The 19,839-nt window shown below is 36.6% G+C and overlaps 1 long non-coding RNA gene across 1 annotated transcript in view; it reads left to right on the top strand.

Annotated features, from left to right (window-relative positions):
• The window catches only part of LOC113255117 (uncharacterized), a 913,389-nt gene that overhangs the window by 467,042 nt on the left and 426,508 nt on the right, over positions 1 to 19,839 (top strand). The window contains exon 14 of the long non-coding RNA XR_007190393.2: positions 18,257 to 18,343. This is a non-coding gene — a long non-coding RNA (uncharacterized LOC113255117). The remainder of the gene's footprint in view (positions 1 to 18,256; positions 18,344 to 19,839) is intronic.

Below are 19,839 nucleotides of genomic sequence, written 5' to 3'. Positions count from 1 at the left end.
GACTCTCACATTCTTTGTATATGTGTATGTCTGCCACACACATATCACCAACATCTTGTCCCAACTGCATATCTTCATTTCTTAATTCATGGCAGAATGGATATCTTACAAAGTTCACATTTTCAAAACTAAAATCATTGCTCATTATTTTATTTCCCCAGACTGACTTTGCTATGTTTGTAAATGATATTGTTACTCTTCATTATGAGGGCTCAAAAGATACTAGACTGTCTATCATGCTGTCTTCCTCTGTCTTCAAACTGTCATGCTTTCTTCTCTATCCCCAACTTTTAATTCCTTGCAAGCCACCAATGATTCTATTACCTTAACACTTTTAGTCTTTTTTTTTTTAAGATTTTATTTATTTATTCGACAGAGATAGAGACAGCAGCGAGAGAGGGAACACAAGCAGGGGCAGTGGGAGAGGAAGAAGCAGGCTCATAGCGGAGGAGCCTGATGTGGGGCTCGATCCCATAACGCCGGGATCACGCCTGAGCCGAAGGCAGACGCTTAACCGTTGTGCCACCCAGGCGCCCCACTTTTAGTCTTTTTTCAGTACATGTTCTTTATTCTTATTGATTTTCTACCCATTTACATATTTTCACATGGAAGAATTGAAGAAGAAATGAGGGACTGAGTGATGCTGAGCTTTCTTTCTCTGCTCTATTGTGTTCACCTGTACCTCCTTTGTCTTAATCTTTGAGCATGTGCTTGTCATGTTGACTTCTCCAAGTGAAACTTTTTCAGCTTTTTGATTCAGGCCATCTCTTTGCACCTTGTAGATAATCAGACAAAATTGTCTATGTAAATATACTTAATAGGGACAAAAGCACATTAACAATTTAAAGACAATACTTAATGACTGTCATCCCCTAATCTATTGCTTTGAAGAAATAAAATATGACCCATGGAATATCAGTAAAGGAAATATTTGGGGGCAAATTCTGTGGCCTGTCTTAACTCATTATGACTTCTCACAAGGCTGTCCCTTATATATGCTGTATTCCTACCCAGCAGATTGTCTGCAGATGTCCAGAGATCTGTAAATGTAGCAATAATAATGACTGCAATTTCTTCTTAAAATGAATACAGCCTTATATTCTTGGATGAGTCTAACATTGCATATTTACTTATAGTCAAAGAGTGTTTTTATATATTTAAAGCTAAGGATATTCTGTTAGGTTTCTTCTCCCTAAGGCCCCTGCTCACTCTGCCTTGTACAGGGAGCAGATTTGGTCAATTCAGTGGAATAATTATACATTTCACAGCTGAACAAGAGATTTAGGATTTACAAATGAATGTTTGATTAATTCCAAAATTGAAAAAGCATAACTTCAGAGGAGAATGGCAGTAGATAAATTTAGTAATAACTCTCAAATAGCCAAGAGGTACATGAAAACAACATCACTAATCATCAAGTAAATGCAAATCAAAACCACAATGAATATCACCTCATACCTGTTAGAATGGCCATCATCAAGAGGACAAGAGATAACAAATGTTGGCAAGGATGTAAAGAAAAGGGAACCTTTGTGTCCTATTGGTGGGAATGTAATCAGTTCAGCCACTATGGAAAACAGTATGGAAGTTCCTCAGAAAATTAAAAATAGAACTGCCATGGGACCTAGTAATCCCACTCCTGCGTACATATCCAAAAGAAATGAAAACAGGATATCAAAAGGATATCTGCACCCCCACGTTTGTTGCAGCATTATGCACAACAGCTAAGATATGGAAACAGCCTGTCTGTTAATGGATAAATGAATAAAGAAGATGTGAGATACATGTATGTGATTATTATATAATGAGTAATATATATTCACTCACAAGAAAGAAGGAAATCCTGCCATTTGCAACAATGTAGATGGAACTTGAGGGCATTATGTTAACTGAGATAAGTGAGACAGGAGAAGACAAATGCTGTGTGAATACTACCTTACATATGGAATCTAAAAAGCTGAACTTGCAGAAAGCAAGAGTATAATGATGGTTACCAGGGACAGCAGGTGGGGGAATTAGAGAGATGTTAGTCAAAAGTTACAAACTTAAAGTTAGAAAGTGACGAAGTTCTGGAGACCTAATGAACAGCATTGTGGTTATAGTCAACAATACTGTATTTATATACTTCCAGTTGCTAATGGACTATACTTTAAATGTTCTTAGCACAAAAAAAGAAACAATTAGGTGATGCGATGGAGATGTTAGCTAATATATAAATATATCAAATTAGCACATTTTATACCTTAAACTTATATAATGTTATATGTCAATTATTTCTCAGTAAAAACTACTCTTTCTGTACTTAAGTAGTAGTATATTCATTTCTTTCTACTGTGTCTTAGCATCAGCCATACAATGACTGTAAGTAAATGAAACTCTGTATTTCTTCAGGTATTTTTAGAATTTTATTAATCTTTTCTTTTATTAAAGGATATTGGCTTAATAAAAATATTCATATGAAAGACTCTCTGGTCAAAATTAAAAACACATGATTTTGAGAATTTCACTTCCAGTAATAACTGGTTGACCCAAACCAGTTCTCTCTCTCAAAAACTGAAGAACCTGGTCAAAGTTTTAAAAAAACATCTTTTTGAAAGTAACAAAGAGCTTGTAAGAAAATGAGGAATAGTCAGGCCAAGGTTTTGGACAACTCAGAAAAGGTGCTCAAAATTGCTTTTGCTTTGGGATTATTTTCCCATTCTGAAAGAACAGCTGCAAAACTAACCTGTTCCTTTAGTGGTCTCATAGATCCGGGATGATCCTCAGATTCTGATGAGGGTGGGTACTCTGCCTCCAGTTAACACTGGGTTCATGAAGAACTATGTTCTCAAGGAAGTGTGAACTAGAAGGAAATCAGATATTATAGGGACTTGCAGCCAGAATTTTATTACTTATGGTCAGGGAAACCCCAAATCTCTCTAACAACTCTCAGAAGCTATCACAGTCTGTGAAAGACATTACCATTATTTTTGATATCAAAATCATCTACCAAATAATTTATTAAATAAAACTTATATTATACAATTAAAAATAACAAAGCAAGTACAAAACATCAGAAACAGCATACAATAGAAACAGATCCACAAAGACATGAGACTGTGGAACTTTCAGACTCAGACAAGAAAACAACTACTCTAATTATAGTTTAAAAAAAAATAAGAGGCAAGATTGAATAATTTGGCAGGAAACTAGAAACTATAAAAACAATATAGGAGATAGCAATATATTCCTAAAATGGCCAAAATCTAAACCACTGACAACACTAACTGCTGGTGAGGGGGCTCAGTGATGGGAGGAATTTCATTCATTGCCGGTGGGAATTCAGTATGGTACTGCCACTTTGAAAGACAGTTTGGCAGTTTCTTACAAGACTAACCATACTCTTACCATACAATCCAGCAATCACACTGATATTTACCCAAAAGAGTTGAAAATTTCTGTCCGTACAAAAACCTACACAAAGTTGTTCATATCAGCCTTATTCATAATTGCCAAAATGTGAGAATAACCAGGATATCCTTCAGTAGGTAAATGGATAACCAACTGTAATACACATATATAAGGTAATATTATTCAGCACTGAAAAGAAATGAGCTATAAAACATGAAAAGACATGGGGAGACCTTAAATGTATAGTACTAAGTGAAAGAAGCCAACCTAAAGACTACATACGACATGATTCCAACTATATGACATTCTGGAACAGGTAAAACTACAGAGCCATTGACAGATCAGTGGTTGCCATGGGTTGTGGGACAAGGGGAAGAATGAACAGGCAGAGCACAGAGGATTTTCAGTGCCGTGAAAATACTTCGTATGATATCATAATAAAAGATACTTGTCATTATACATTTGTCCAAACCCATAGAAGGTGCAACACCAAAAGTGAACCCTAATGTGTACTTTGAATAATTATGTGTCAATGGAGGTCTATCACTTGTAACAAATATACCACTGTGGTGGGGAATGTTGATAATGGAGGAAGCTATGCAAGTGTGGGGGTAGAGGGCATTTGGAAATCGCTCTACATTCCCCTCCATTTTGCTGTGATTCTAAAAATGCTCTAAAAACCAAAATCTTCTTAAAAGTACATAAGCAATTTAAAAAGAAAGCAAATAAAATGATATAGTATAAAGCTATGATAAAATAATTTAAGAATTAAGCTTATGGATTTAAAAGAAAATTAGACACAGATGAAGAAATATTAGTTCACTAGAAATAGATCAGGAGAAACTATTCAGAAAGAAGTATAAATAATATAAAGATAAAAAATACAGATGAGGGATAAACAGCTTAGAAGATACAGAGAGAAAATCTAATATTCATTTCATTTGAATCTTAGAAAGGACTAGAATAGATGATATTTGATGAGAAAGTATCTGAAACTACTCTAGCATAGATGAAAGACAGCCGTCTTCATATTTTAAAAGCCCAAAGAGTCAAAAGTGGGAAAAAAATTTGTCTTCTCTTAAACACATAGTGCAACAATGGAAACCAGAAGACAAAAGAGTTATGTTTACAATGTCCTAGAAAAAAACAACCATTTCAAAACTAGAATTTTATGGTACAAACAGCCTTGAAAATGAATGCAAAATGACATTTTCAAATGAACTATTTTCAATGTACTATTGTACAACAAAAGAATTAGTTACTATCAGGCTATACTAAGGAAAATTCTAAAGAACATATTTTAAGTAGAAGGAACATAATCCCAGATGAGAAGTCAGAAATGTGGGGGGAAAAGATGCTAAATGTGAAGGTAAACCTAATTATTGCCTGGTTAAAACAACAACAACAACAAAAACTTTTATGGGCTTTAATATATTTCTGGCTTAATATCATTAGCAACAGCAATAGCTTATAAATTTTGAATTGAATAAATGGATTTAAGATGTTCCAAAGTCCTTATGTTGTCCTGGAGAAAAGGAAATGTATTGCAAAATACTAAATTTTGTTAAGTTAAGACTGCATGTTTAAATTTAGAGTATAAGCTATTCTGCAGATGCTATTGCTGCCCTGAGCCATAATCCATTCACCCACTTAGAGATATCTGTTGGTGTAGTAGACTGTCCAGCATGCAAGCCGACAACTTAATCTCACGAGGGCTTACAACTCTCTTCCTCCCTTCCTGAAGGAATTCTATAGCTCTCTGAAACTTATTTCACCACAATAGCCACAGTCTACCTTATGCAGAAAAGCTAACTACTCCAAGAATATCTCACAACCACGGAGGACAGAATTTGGAGAAAAATGCCCCAACCACTCAGTCCTCTAGTGGGATGATCCTGTGGTATGTTCCATGGGTTCTTAGAGAATTCATAGTAGGATTGACCCATATTTGTCCGCAGCAATGCCTCACTCATTCATATACCCTTTATTGGCTTCTGTCCCTTTTGTGTCTCATATTCCACATGCTACCAGTTATTACTGGGATTTTTTCCAACTTCTGATACATAAGCCCTTATCTTAGGGTCTGATTTTAGGGAAGCCCTAAGACAATTGCAACAGACTTGGCTCTAGAAAACAGGCTTTTAGGAATGATTTTGGTGTTGGATCCCTTGGCCAGCAAATGACAAGGACCCAATTGTTGATAATAAGTAGTTTGTGGAAAATCTTTTGTGTATTGAACTGTCACAATTTCCTAGACTATCCCTGCATTGGACTGACATCCTGGTCGGGTTGGCAGGGAGAAAGGTGCTGGCTTTTACAACAGCTCTACAGCACCTGAACAATAAAGGGGTATGGCAATCATAACTAATGTAGAGGTGGCTGGTTTTTCAGTCGACTTAGAGGCCTTGAAAAAGGATACCATTAGACTTAGGTCAGTTATGAAATCCAGAAAGCTTCTATGGAAGTATCTAACAAAATTATGATCTCTTGCATCTAGAGGGATTAATATACTATAAATCAGGCCCCCAAATTGTTACAAGGATGGAGAGGCACAAAAGAGGCTGAATGAACTTCTAGCAAGGATCTTATGCTAAGGTGAGGATCCCGATGGAGAAGAAGCAGGATTTATGACCTGATAGGAAAGGAGATAGCGATATATTTGAAAACCTTAACCCCCAGACTTCGCTGAATCTTCTAGGCTAGCAGAACCAGTCCTCTGCTTTGCTAGGGGAGAACAGCCTCACCTTGCACTTTGCTATTAAAGGCGAGATGGATACAATTCTTCTACTGATCAACACGGCTAGAGTAACTTTGGTCTGCAGATCAATGACTAATAGGCCGTGGAATTCCAAGAGGCTAAATGGAGAGGCAGCCAGCAAAGGTGTTTCCTGATTAATCAAAATGATTATGAGTAGGTGACTAAAAGGCCAATGTTAGCTACCACAGTGGAAGCCCTCTTGCCCATTAAAATAGCTTCCTATTAAAATAGTCTACCTTGTCACTCTCATTTGCCCTTACCTCGTTCTATTATATCCCCTCACACTTAGAATTTACAACACTCTAGTTTTTCCTATTTGTTATTTTTTTTTAATTATCTACTTCCCCCACTATAATGTATATTTCACAAGGGCATTTTGGGGGAGTCTATTTTGTGTATTGATATATTCCAAGCACCTGGAACAATGAATGTCACAAAGTAGGGGCTCAGTGAACTTTGGTTAATGAATAGCCAGTTTTCCTCACTGCAGGATATATACATCTATGTATGTATTTGAGTAGTACCATGATGCAGTATGATTGGTCAGGATCGAGGGATGATTTAGGAAAAAAAAAAAAAAACTATGAAATCTGTGGCACTGTAAAATGTCCATTTCTTTGTATGAAGTATGAGTATTCTCAGGATGCATTCCTGGCAGGCTGAGTATATGAAAAATAGTTTAACTTTTTTTCCTAGGTAATTGGTTTTTACTTACTTTGTGGACCCAGGACTTGGGTTTTCTTTTCTTGAAGCATTTTTTTTTCTCTTTACTATTATCCTATTGGATGTGATTAATTCTGTTTTCTATGTTATTGTAATGTCAAAAATCCTTTGAGGAAAAAATGGGCTGTATTTATAAATATTAATTATCTTTCAAAATGAACAATTCTCAATGTACCTCGAGTTTGGAAGGGGTTAATGCACTCTCCAACTTGCCCAATATAATCCGAGGGAGGGATATATGTACTCCAAAGACCTAAGTAATGATGCCATTAACCTTTCCTAGCCTAGCTCTATAAGGTACTTCACCATTGGTTCAAATGACTCTTTTTCTTTTCATTGCAACTAGCTGGAATTTTTATTAAGTGTCATTAATCAAAGGTGAAAAATTCTCAGAGGAGGAAAATTGTCAGTGAAACCAGCTGCTGTATGTAGGAAAAAAAAAACAAATAAAAGGGTTTGATAATTATATATTAACTCAAGCATTAATAGTCTTTTCAAATCATCATAGATTATGGCTCCTCTTTGATTTTAGGGGTCTAATTTTGGGGAAGACCTATTAATCGTTTTTCCATTTCTTTGCTTTCTTATTTAGTAATTGAGCTGTTCAGATGTTATTGATTAATCTAGCTTTCTTATGACAGGTGTGGTATGGCAGTCAAAGCTATTCTATAGGCTGTTCTTCTGGAATGACTCATTTTGGAATGTGGGGAAAGAATAAGGATTTTGAGTTTTCTTAAAAAAATAGACAGACTTAGGCACCACTTATGGGGGAAAATCAGCTTTTCTTTGGAGCGCTGGTGTTGGGGCTAATTAGAATGAACTTTAATCTGCACTGTAAAAATTAATAAGGGGAAACCTCACTAAAATGAAGTTGGGAGGTTCAGGAGAGGGGGGTTCTCATGCGCTACCACTCATCGTTAATTGCAGATCAGAAAATCAGATCATTAGTTGCAGACCAGAAAGATGGGCCTTGCAGGTGATACTACTTTATTATCCCAGCAGGAGGGAACAGGGCTTTCGTGCTCTCCTGGCAACAGCTCCGCCAATGACAGGCAGTCACATCTCAGCCAATGAGAAGCCACTATACATAGAACTTCCGCGTTTTGGCCAAAGGCCTTTTTGTTTATAAAGCCTTCCCAACTTCCCCTTTTCCTCTATAAAGGAGCATTCCTCTCCTTTGTTTTGCAGATTTGCCTTTAGTTTTGCTGTGGTTTGTTTGTCTCGAATTGCAATTCTCTTATTTCCGTCTAAACCCGTTTCTGCTGATAAAATAACTCGCAGTTTTGTTTTTGAAGTTAACAGTATCAGAAGTGAGAGCTAGCCTCTTATAAACATACCAGATTTGGACTTTAGAAAGGTTTTTATTAATATGCTCCTGTAAGCCTTTAACTGAACTGACTGCCAGAAGAAATTCTACTCCGCATGTGGCATATTGAGGCTTTTGCTAGCTGCAACAAGTAGGTGAGTAAAACTCTTCATATTTTTAATAGGCTCACATCACAGAGAAAAGAGAAAACACAATCTTGAGAACAAGGGAAAAACAAGATCAGTAGAAAGTAGGTATTTAGAAAGGTAGACCCTGTAGGATTATATCATAGCCTAAAACTGCCAATATCATTTATTTTGTGGATTAAACATCTGTGCTTTGCAATATAATTGGGGGATACAAGTACAATGTAAGTTCTGTTTAGTTTGCAACTCTGGTTGTTTCTTCCTCCACAGTTTGTGTTAATTGCCCCTTGTGGATGGGCTGCATAGTCTCTAATCCTCATAGTGTGCAAGTGAATTTGTGCTGTGCTTCTCTCAAACACACCTGCAAGAAATTTTAATAGCTTTAAAAACCTAAGATGTTTCCCTAACTCCCTGTTGCATAACAATCCTGACTACCTGAGGTATCATCACAAAGGATAATTTAATAATAGCTATGATGATGTAGGCACCTGAAATTCCATCTGGCAATATACACTGTAGTAAGATATATATAGATATATACACACACACATACATATACACACACATACATACATAGAGATTTTTTATAAACTTGGCTAATGTATTTCCACTCCGTGTATACATGCTGCCTGCTCTTGCTTGGACATCCAAAAGAAGATTTCAGCAAGTTGTAACAGTGAATCCATTACAAGTTGGTGAATGCTTTGACAAATTATGTCCTGTTTCATGCCATCCCCTGAATTTTTCTCCTAACATTTAAATTTAGGTTACAATAAAATTGTATAAATATAGGATGGGAAAAGTAGTATGCTTCACTAGCTATAGTCTTGTTGAAGCTATTGATTCCAAAAAGCAAAAATAAATGCTATTTTTCCTTAAATGTGCAACAGAGTTTAAAGATCTTCTATGCTTTCAAAATTACTTATTTCCTATCTCTCAGAAAAACAGATGGCAATTTTTTAGGGAAGGAAATAATTCTACACAGGGCTTAAAGTAGTTTACCTAAAGAGGTCAGTAACTATTGAATGAGTAAGTGGATAATTGTATGTATGGACAAGTGAATAAACTAAATGTGTAAATTTGTTATGACTAAAAATTATATTAGATTTATTCATTTATAAATATTTTCAACTTCATCTATCCTGAGCATAGATCAGCCTTTTAAGTGGGCAGTATTTCTTGGCTCTTTGCCATCACCGTATGACCACACATCTTGTCATTAACCAGATACTTTCAAATTTGAACATAGGAAAGTTAGATGAACAAAGTGTATGCTATGGCTGTGAACCATTTGCTTTCTGTCTGCTCTCTGAACACTCTCACTTACCCCTGGATGTGCAATTGAAGACACCTTGGAGTTTCCTATCACTGGTAATTATTTCTAGGTTTAAGTGGATCTCCTTATAGCTAATAGGATTTCTGGTATGTGTGTAGGAGAAGGGTAGGAGAAACACAGGCTAAGTCTTGATTACAGAGAAGAGTCTCTGAGGAGAATGAGCTACAGTTGGTGCTTAGTTTCTGTTTTGGTTGCTTTCAGCTTGCTGCTAGCTCATTAGTTATTTATTTTTTTCATATTTATAAATATATTAAAACTATTTTAACTCGGGATACCTGGGTGGCTCAGTGGGTTAAGCATCTGCCTTCGGCTCAGGTCATGATCCAGGGTCCTGGGATGGAGTCCCGCATCAGGCTTCTTGCTCAGCGGGGAGCCTGCTTCTCCTCTGTCTGCCGCTCCCCCTGCTTGTGCACCCATGCTCTCTCTCTGAGAAGTAAATAAACAAAATCTTAAAAAACAAAACAAAAAACTATTTTAATTCTCACTACCATAATGTATTACTTAATAGAGCATGTTAACCTTTATCAAAGGCAAAAACCCAAAAGCTGTTTTCCATTAAGATGGTTTGGAGGCCACCGAAGCTTCACCTGTGTGCTTGTCCAGTCTGTATTCTTTTTTCAGAACATGTGTGTAACGTTTTGAACATTGGGTCTGAAACTTTGTCCTGGTTGAACTAGGCATTAAGAGCAAATGATATCAGTCTGTTTCTTAAATGATCCTTGTGAGGCTGCAGACGTCAAAAGCTATCTTGAGATGTTAAAAATTTTTTATTGAAAGTGAGTTTAAAATGCCAAACCAGTACTTCAGAAAACATTTTCAATCTCAATTGATTCAAAAGGGTTGATTGTAATTTGGTTGGAATTTTAGATTTACTCAGTTCTTTTTGTTTTTTAAGCTAAGATTTTTATCCATTTTATTGAAACATTAGCTTTTTATCAAAGAAAGAATCAAGGGCATGATATAAAATATGCCCTCTCTCACATGTATGGTTTTTCAGCAAACAAAATAATCTCTAAAATAGAATAGGTTTTGTTTTATCAAGACAGAACTTACACAAAGCATTCTTTGCAGAATAAAAAATTCTGTATCACATAAGAATGCATTCACCTGTAAGTAACAGAAAATATCCCTAACAGTGGCCTAAGCAATGACATTTAATTATTGTAAATAAGAGGAAGTAGGGACAAAGAAGCTTGTGCAGCATTTCTGTCATGCCAAAATAAAATATCTGCTTCTGCTACCTTTCACTCTGCGTGCTTGTCACTCCATTGTAAAAGGACCATTGAAACTCCAGTTGTAGTTAGAAGAAAGGGTAGTGCTACTAGAGGCTGTCAGTTTTTTTCCCCCAAAAGAGCACTGCTTTCCCAGATAAGCTCATTAGTTATTACTGGCTGGAATTGTATCGCATGGACATCTCCAGTTGGAAGAAAAGCCGGAACTCTAAGGATTTACCTTTCGCAGAACAAAAACAAATATTTAGGGTGTCCAGTCTCTCTGGTGGAAGTCAGCAAGAAGATAAAGGGTGGAGAATTACGTCAGCAGCATCTATGATTTCCAAGCTCTATCTTAGGTCTAATTGAATTCTAGCAATTTGATGACAAAACAAATTTATGGGACAACAAAGGAACTGAGACATCTTTTGCACATTTATTGCAGAGGATATAGCTAAGAGATAAGTGCCATTATTGAATAGGGCCAATATATATTGTAATTTCACACAAAAGATGGCATTGACTGTTTTAGAAAAATGAACTTCAGCTATATCAAGTCTGTCTTAAAAAATTAGGTGAAAAGTGGGGTTTTCTGTTTAAACGACCATTTAAAACAATCCCTTATCAGTAAAGCATGTCAGCAGACCAGTGTGATGATTAGATACGGATTTTTTTTTTTGGTCAGGATTTAGTTAAATGAGCACTAGTATCGCTACTAAAATGAGTATTCCTAACCACTCCTTGTTTTATTCTAGAGCAGTAACAAAATGGCAGAGACGACAGCTGCCACATCATATACATACACACACTCCTTCCTACACAAACTATGCTTTGTACATCAGATGCAGCATAAATACCATGGCATGTGGCAGTTGCTATGGTGACAAGTGTTTTTTTTTTTTTTAATGAAGAGCAGATGGACCAAGCATGTAAAACTTGCATAAGTTGTTAGTAATCTGTGACTTACTGTAGACTAGTTGATGAAGGAAACTACAATCTAGCTTTTGTGATTTTTCCACATAACATGTTTAACTACCCCTTTTCTCCTTTTCTTCAGTTCATTGTGTTTTCCAAATGGCAGTGGAAAATTGTTAATTGTTTTTCCTATACCACAGGAATTATATGTGTATATAATAGACATATACATTATATATATATTTCTTCTTTGCCAAGTAAATTTCTGTTGTGAGGCTTTTAGCTCTTTAGCAGAATACATATGTATTTCCGGTGGGCCCACATAAGTACATTTCATTTAAGTCTAAGTCACACAAGATACACGATAACTTGAGAATGGTTACAAGTGTGAAATGGTTAGAACCGGCGAGCAGTTGGCTTGCTCCGTAGCAGAAGTGCTGGATAATGTGTAAGTGCTATAGGACATATAATGAGTATTTTGGATTAGTTTTTGTTCTGTTGGTCTAATCATCCAATCCAGGCAGGCCTTGTTCTGAAGTGGCCTAGTCATGTGTTAGCTCCTAGCTGCTCATGGAAATGGGCAGGGGGGAACACCCTCAAGGAACGATTTGTGCTTGTGCAGTCAGAACCGATGTTTTTTCTATAGGCAATACTTTATTTATAAAAAAGTGAAGGAGGTTTTAACATATTTCAGGAACTACTTAGTGTGCACCACACATAAAGCAACATAGGACAGTCACATCTTTAAGGGGTAAGGCACAGAACCGCCGTCAGGGGCAAGAGAATCATGGGAAAAAGAAGACCAATAAACAAGTGTCTCTAATACCAAATAGACCTTAAATGTCATTAAGGAGGGAGCTGCTGAGGATCCAGGCAGGAAGAGAGTATCATTGATAATGGCTTTCTTTGTCTCCTGATGATTTGGCACTATTGGTTTTATGCAAATCTTCCTTAGATCTTCTTTTCAAAGTGATCCTGCACTTTGCTGTTTTGTTCATCTTTGGTGGTGAATTCTATCACCTCGACTATGGAAATTCTATGGGGAAGTTGGTACACAGGGATAGAGAATCAAATGACTTTAAACTCACTTCAGTCATTCCTTCAGCTCTTCCGTGAGAATTTCCTCAAAGAAGAGTGAGGCTTACTGTTTATCTTTATATTTTCTATTTTGTGTTAGGATAAAACAGAGTAGAGAGATTCATGATTAGCAGTTCTTTTATGTTCTCCAGCATGTGAAGACTTCCCTTTGGATTGCCCCCTGTTTGCCATTTTAGATGCTGCGATGATTTGTGCTTCTGCTGCAACCGGTAACAAGCTTTGCCATGCGGCTGTATTTAACAGCCACGTTCGGGTGTGTGTTTAATGAGACATGCACTCTGCCCTTATTGCCCAGGTGTTCTCAGACATGGCTCCGGGCAGCAGCTGATCCTTATCTTCACAGCGTTCATTACAGGCTCAACTGTTGCCACTTTTCTAGATTGACGGCAGGTTGCAGAAGCTGGGGCCATAAACCCTTACTCCTTAATTTATTAATCTATCCATTCAACAGCTATATATTAAAATGTATTCTACACCAAGCCCATATGGAGCACTGGAAGTACAGAAGTTCATGTGACAGACTTCTGTTGCTTATATTCTAGAGAGGGCATCTGTAATAAACGTATACCTTTTTTTCCCCCCAATGATTGCAAATCTTATCTGCCCTAAGGTGATAGCATGGGTTGATGTGACAGAGAATTTAGGTCAGGTGGCCAAATTCAGCTCTCCCGAAAGAAACATTTGAGGTAAGAACATATAGGTTCCTAGATTGAAGGTGGGATTAAAACGGTAACAGTTTTCATTTTAGGCCCAGGTTGTTGACATTGTGTGTGTTCGATAGCACTTGTTAAGTAGTGGGGAAAAAGCTGAGATTTACAAAATCATTTTTGTTCTTGTGTTCTCGAGATAGCACCAATTGTGTTATCTAGCTTGGAACTGATGAAGTACCGCATGCATTGAAATAAGCACAGTAATCATAGTGGGCTTTTAAATATTATGATTTCATTTTACTGTGGTACAGTAAGCCTAAAATAATAAAATTACAGAAAGGGAAAAAAGTGTCCTTCCTTGGGGTTAATATTCTGAACCCAAAAGGTATTTATTGTTTCTTAGTGATAAACCCAGTGTCCTTAATTTTGCAAAAAATCCATTAGTTAAAGGTAAGTGTATTCATAGTATTTCAGCTCATAAGAGATAAAAATGTGCCTTCTGGAGTTTTAAGAGAATCACATAGGTGTTCTACCATGCTGGATTTAAAACTGGTGAAAGTCCCACTTATCAAGAACCAATACACAATAATTACTGTAATCATACTGCATTCCTTAATAAATTAACCCTTCACTCCGTGGGAAGCTAACGAGAATTAAGTATGCTTTGACTTCCAGAGAGTTGCATGTATTTTTATATTTCCAATTCATTACAAAAATAATTGTGGACTCTAATTTTGTTTAACTAGTGTGCTGCTTATAATTGCAAAATAGCTGTTAAACAATTGCTGCAAAGGCTCGACTATGTAAGACATTAATGACTGTTCAACCTCTAGGAAGACACTTAATGTGGAAGGACGTGAGAGATTGATAATTAAAACAATCTTCTCAATGAACTGTTTGCTCAGAAAACAAACAGCTCGCCTTTACCTTGGCACTAGTAATTGACAATTAATTGACAACATTGTTGACAGTGCATTTGACTATGCTTTACCACCTATTAGAAATAGGATTTACTTCCATAATATTACCAAAGTACTTGTGATATTATTAACTATAACTCACTAGCAAAATAAAATATGCTTGAAGACTGTTCTTCTTATCAGTACCATAAGTGAGTGTTATTCAGTGCAATGGAAGAAGCCTGTATTGTTTCCAGTTTTGGTTATTCTCTCTATATTTCCACAAATGATGTCAGATGAACAGGCATGGAAGAATAGGACCCACATAAAAAAAGAGATGTAACTGTTAAAATCAGAGCATAGCTCTGGGAATTTTTTTCAAGACAATTCTCATCAAATGAAAGTAGATTAATTATCACAAATAAACGTGGTCTAATGTGTTTATTTTATATATAACTACCATGGATTCCAAAGCACCAGGCCTTGTAGCTTTTTCTCTTCCCAGGTACAGCAGAAGCTTTAGGTTTTGTGATCCTGAGGCACATAAGTGTTTTCGGTGTGCTAGTCTTGTAGACTAGCCATCACGGGGCTGATCCTTTGAGAACCAAGAAGTAGGTGGGTGTTCTCTTCAGCATTCCTGCAGTCTCCTTCCCCATCAGCCCTCCTCCTCCATGCACCTATCCCATTTTGGGGAAACAGACTCTGTATTTGAAGAGAAGACATGAGATTGAGACCTAATAATGTCATCAGCATTATGTCCAGTCAGTGGCAAGTTGGGTGTAACCCTCTAAACCTCAGTTCTCTTACCTGTAAAATAGGTAAACGAATGATACCTACCCTGACTACCTCACAGGATTCTCCTGAAATCACAGTGAGAGATTTTTTTTTTTTGTGAAGGTGCTACATACATAAGTTGTTGATCCTTTGGCAACTGGTTTTTAGTTCACATTAATGTAAATAATTGTCATTTTCCATTAGTATTTGTATTTTAATTTTGATTGAAGGCTTAAAGCAAAGTTATCACAGGCAATGTCGTATAGTAAAAACATCAGTGATTTGGCGTCTGGTAGATTGATGTGATTATTGACTATTTTTAATAACCTGATTTCTAGTCTGCAAAATGGGGAAAAAGCCTACATTGCAGAGATACTGAGAAGATTAATTTAAAAAGTATGTGCCCAGTTACTCGCCTTCTGTGGGTACTCATTAACTGCTAGTGATTACTAATGACAATATTTAAGGAATTTAGGGCTTTTGTGAATTTTTTCTCTGAAATGACACCTAATAGGCATTGTTAACCTCTGTAGCCCTTGCTGTACCATTGGTGAAAAAGAGGAAATAATTTCATTTTGCTTTCCTGCATAAAAGACTAATCTGAGTACATGCTTGTATTTCATGGTTTTGCTGTACATTGTTTCTTCAACTCCTCACTTGGTAATAAAAGCCTATATATTATGTACTGTGTATCCACAACATAGGCGTAGCTACTGTACTAGTTTTCTATTGCTGCGTGTTAGAACAAATTTAGGGGCTTAAACAACACACATGTGCTATCTCAGGAATCTGTAGGTTGGAAGTCCGAGCATGGTGTAGCTGGGTTCTCTGCTCACCAGGATGAAATGAAGGTATTGGTGAGAGCTACAAATACATTTAAGACTTACTGTCTTTGTCCATGCTCTCTGGTTGTTGGCAGAATTTAGTTCATTATGGCTGGTGACTACACTTTGTGGACTGTAAACTGGTGAGTGGGGTGCGGCAGTCTCACAGCTTCTAGAGACCGCCTGACATCCTCCGTATGTGTCTGTCTCCACATGGTTCTTCAATGCCAGTGGGGAAATTTCTCTCTTCAGTCCTTAATCACATCACAGGCCAAAGTGAAGTAGCCGTGTTACAAACTGTTGGGGGAGGGGTGATGGTGCCATATGGAATTCTGCTTCATGTAATTATTGAAAGAACCAGGCCTCCTATCTCTGTCTCCATGGCTGTACCCTCTCCTCAGCTCCCACCATCCCCTTAACTCTGGCAACAGCTGAGCAGTGACCCTCAGTCTAGATCTGGATGGTTATATACTGGGCTGATTTCACATTTAGGCCAAATGGGTAGACTGCTTTTTTCTTCTTAAAGCAAGTCATTCTCACTATTCCCTTGTCATGAGATCTAAAAAAGCTGTATTAAAATGTATACAGTATTCTTGAGAAAAGGTCATTTATATAATTGTGCTGATTTACTGGTTTATCAGATTAGCTGCCTTACTTTTGGAGCCCCTGAATGAAAGGAACAGAGACAGAGACTGAAAGCATTCCAGTGACCGGAAAGCAAAGGTAGTTAGAAATAGTCAGGTGATTGTTTGCCATGTGGCATAGACGTTACAGTTAGTAGACCTGGGGTTAAGAGAAACAAGGAATAATAGCACGCAACACTAAGAACTAGAAATGGTATACCTTTTTCATTGCCTTTTACTTTGGTCTAGAAGAGCCTTGTCGAACAAGAGAAAGATGAAATATTATTAAATTGTTCATTTAATATTATAATATTATTCATATAAGTAATACAGTGAAAAATTAGTAAAGTGTTGTTTTGTGGCATCTTTTTTTCTGACATTTTTAGTTTCCTTTCTGTGGCAATGTTATCAGACAGGACAGAGGAGATAACACAGAGACACATCAACTTATTATTTATGCTGCAAATAGCAGGGGATACAATAGGTCTGCCATGCCCTGAGCATATAGGCCTAGTTTCAGTCTTTTATACCTAATACTTAATATATAATGTAAATTCTTCCCTTCATGTTCTTAGGCCTTATTGCATACAACCCTCCCAATGTCTTTTGCTCAAGGTAGATCTAGTTAGACCAGTCATTCTTCTATTCCTAATGCATTGACATTTTTCCTTAAAATCTATCATTTCTACTGTGTGGAAATTAATTGCCATGGTGACCATGGCCTGTGCACAGTTTAGTGTCATTAGATCTCTACTGTTTTGCCAAACTCCAGCTGTGTTCTTTGCTCATCCTATTCTGAAGGTGGCAGGAAAGCTGTCATTCTGAGGTTTCCTCCTTCCTGTTCTTTTTCTCCATGAAGTCCTCATGACCAATTTCCATCCCTGTGAATCTAATTATTTATTTCTACTAACTGAACATGGGACATTTTCCTCCCCCAACACAGTGAGTTCCTCTTCTGAGAAATACTGTCAGCTAAGCACCTTTAACACAAATTCCTTTACTTAATCATCTCAACAAGGCTTTTGGAGTTGTTACTGTTATCCTGGTTTTGAGATCAGAAAACCAAGGGCCAAAGAAAGTGAGTGATGCACCCAAGGACACAAGCTGTAAGCAGTTGAAAATATTTTCATGTTTGCCTGTTCTGGTTGCAAGTCCAGTGCTTTCACAAATTATGCCATAGTCTTATTTTGCCTGAGATAAATATTAAGTATTGGTTCTGTTATTTGGAATTTCCTATTACAGTTACAGTTCTAAGATGAAAGTTTTCCAGTTTATTTTAACTCTGTAATTTTAGAATAGGTGATTTTAAAACTGAACATAGATTAACATGTAGGCATTACTGACATACATAGGACCAGATGAAGCAGAGATCTGTGTTCATTTCATATTAAAGTTCTGTATTAGTTGTATTTTCTAGGCATTTAATGAATTATTCTAATATATTTAGACGTTATTCCGGGTGGTGATGTTTGGCCTTTTAAGTTTAGTGGCTTTTGTCAATGAATATGTGCTTTATTTTCTTTATGATTATACATGAAAAAAATTAATTGTAGAAAATTTGGAATGTGTGGGGTAAGTTGATTTCTATGCTATTTGGTTACAGGAGCTCCTGATACTTTGGCTGTTCTCAGTAATACATATCAGGGATCCAGGAGACTGTTCTTTCGCAGAGAATTTCATGGGATATAAGGTAAGCTCCAGCCTTTTTCACAGCAAACATATGTCTCATATGGGCACTCCATAATACCATACTTGTTTGACCTTGTCAGCTTTTCTTTTGGAGAAAATAAATTTGGTGGTTTTATTTGTAATAATCATTAAGAAAAATGGGAAGGAGGAAAAAAACTCCTATCCCGGGCCATGTCCCAGTTGCTGGTGACTCTTACGTGAAACCACACTGTCCTTTTCTCCCTTCCACACTAGTTTCTGTATCTTAAATATTAGGTGGGGGCCAATTATTCACTCAAAAAGTAGTTATCAAGTGAGTACTAACTTGTAGATACTATTCTAGACACGGCTTTTAAAGTTAACTTTTTATCAGCCAACTTGGGTCCCTGTTTACCGTAAAAGTTGAGTAGTGAATCGAGTGCTCTACCTGAAGTAAAACTAGGGATAATAAAGTGAAAATGTAGGTATGTACTACCTCTGTTTATTCATCCATTCCTCCCCTGGGTAAGTCTTGTTTTTATGAGGGGCAGGGACCTCTACATCTTTGAGTGGGAAACTATTAGAGAATTCTTTGGAGTTACACTGCTGGTCATTATTGACTCCAGTAGCTATACAGATTGTTTTCCCCATCTCCTGAGGGTAATAATAGTTTGGAAAAACATATCATACAGTTCATTTTCAAAAGTAAAAAATATGTATAATTAACATCTTTTATAGTGGGCAATTTTTATGCATTCCTGAGCCCAAGGTGATACTAATTTTTGCTAAGACAACACCAGATTCCATTGAGATGCACAAAATTACTTTAACACTGGCTTTATCATTAACACAACCTAATAAATCCTACTACCTTCGAGTATTACTTTATAACCTGTTTATCTGTTATTATTCAATTCTTTTGTAGCTATTGCCACCATATGTTGAAGACTACACTTGTAAACATAACATACATATGATACTCAATATTTATGTATCTCAACCTTTAACTCATAAACAACAACAAAACAAGAATGGTGAAGACTAAAAATAAATTGAATACAATGAAAATGATATCACTGGTGGGTCTTCAATCTTGGAAGACTCTAACAGTCTCAACTAAACAATTAGGTTGTTTTCTATAGTTCTGCTATTCTCAAAAATACTATAAACACCTTATATTTCAGTCATTTGGTGCATTGCTAACTATGTTCATAGGACGGATTTCTAGACATTGACTTCATAGAACATTTGCACATTATAAATGTTTTAGACCTATATTCCTATTTGCTCACACAAATATCTTCTTAGTTCACACTATGTGACTGAATTTGACACTGCCCATCTCACCAGATCTTTGTCATAACTGAATATTGTTTTTCAAATAATTACCAGTTTGCTAAATAAAAGTGTGTATGTTTAGAATTTTCATGGATTTTTCTACCAAAGAGGTTAAGCATTTTCCCACATGCCTAGTCGTCTGGTGGGTGTATGCTTGTGTGTGTGAGAATGCATGTGTTTGTTTAGGGGGTAGGGTGCTTG

The sequence above is a fragment of the Ursus arctos genome, unplaced genomic scaffold (assembly GCF_023065955.2).
Source record: "Ursus arctos isolate Adak ecotype North America unplaced genomic scaffold, UrsArc2.0 scaffold_5, whole genome shotgun sequence".
In the NCBI taxonomy this organism is placed as follows: domain Eukaryota; kingdom Metazoa; phylum Chordata; class Mammalia; order Carnivora; family Ursidae; genus Ursus; species Ursus arctos.
Note: the sequence above shows the minus strand (reverse complement) of the source record. Positions and strands in the feature narration are given on the sequence as shown.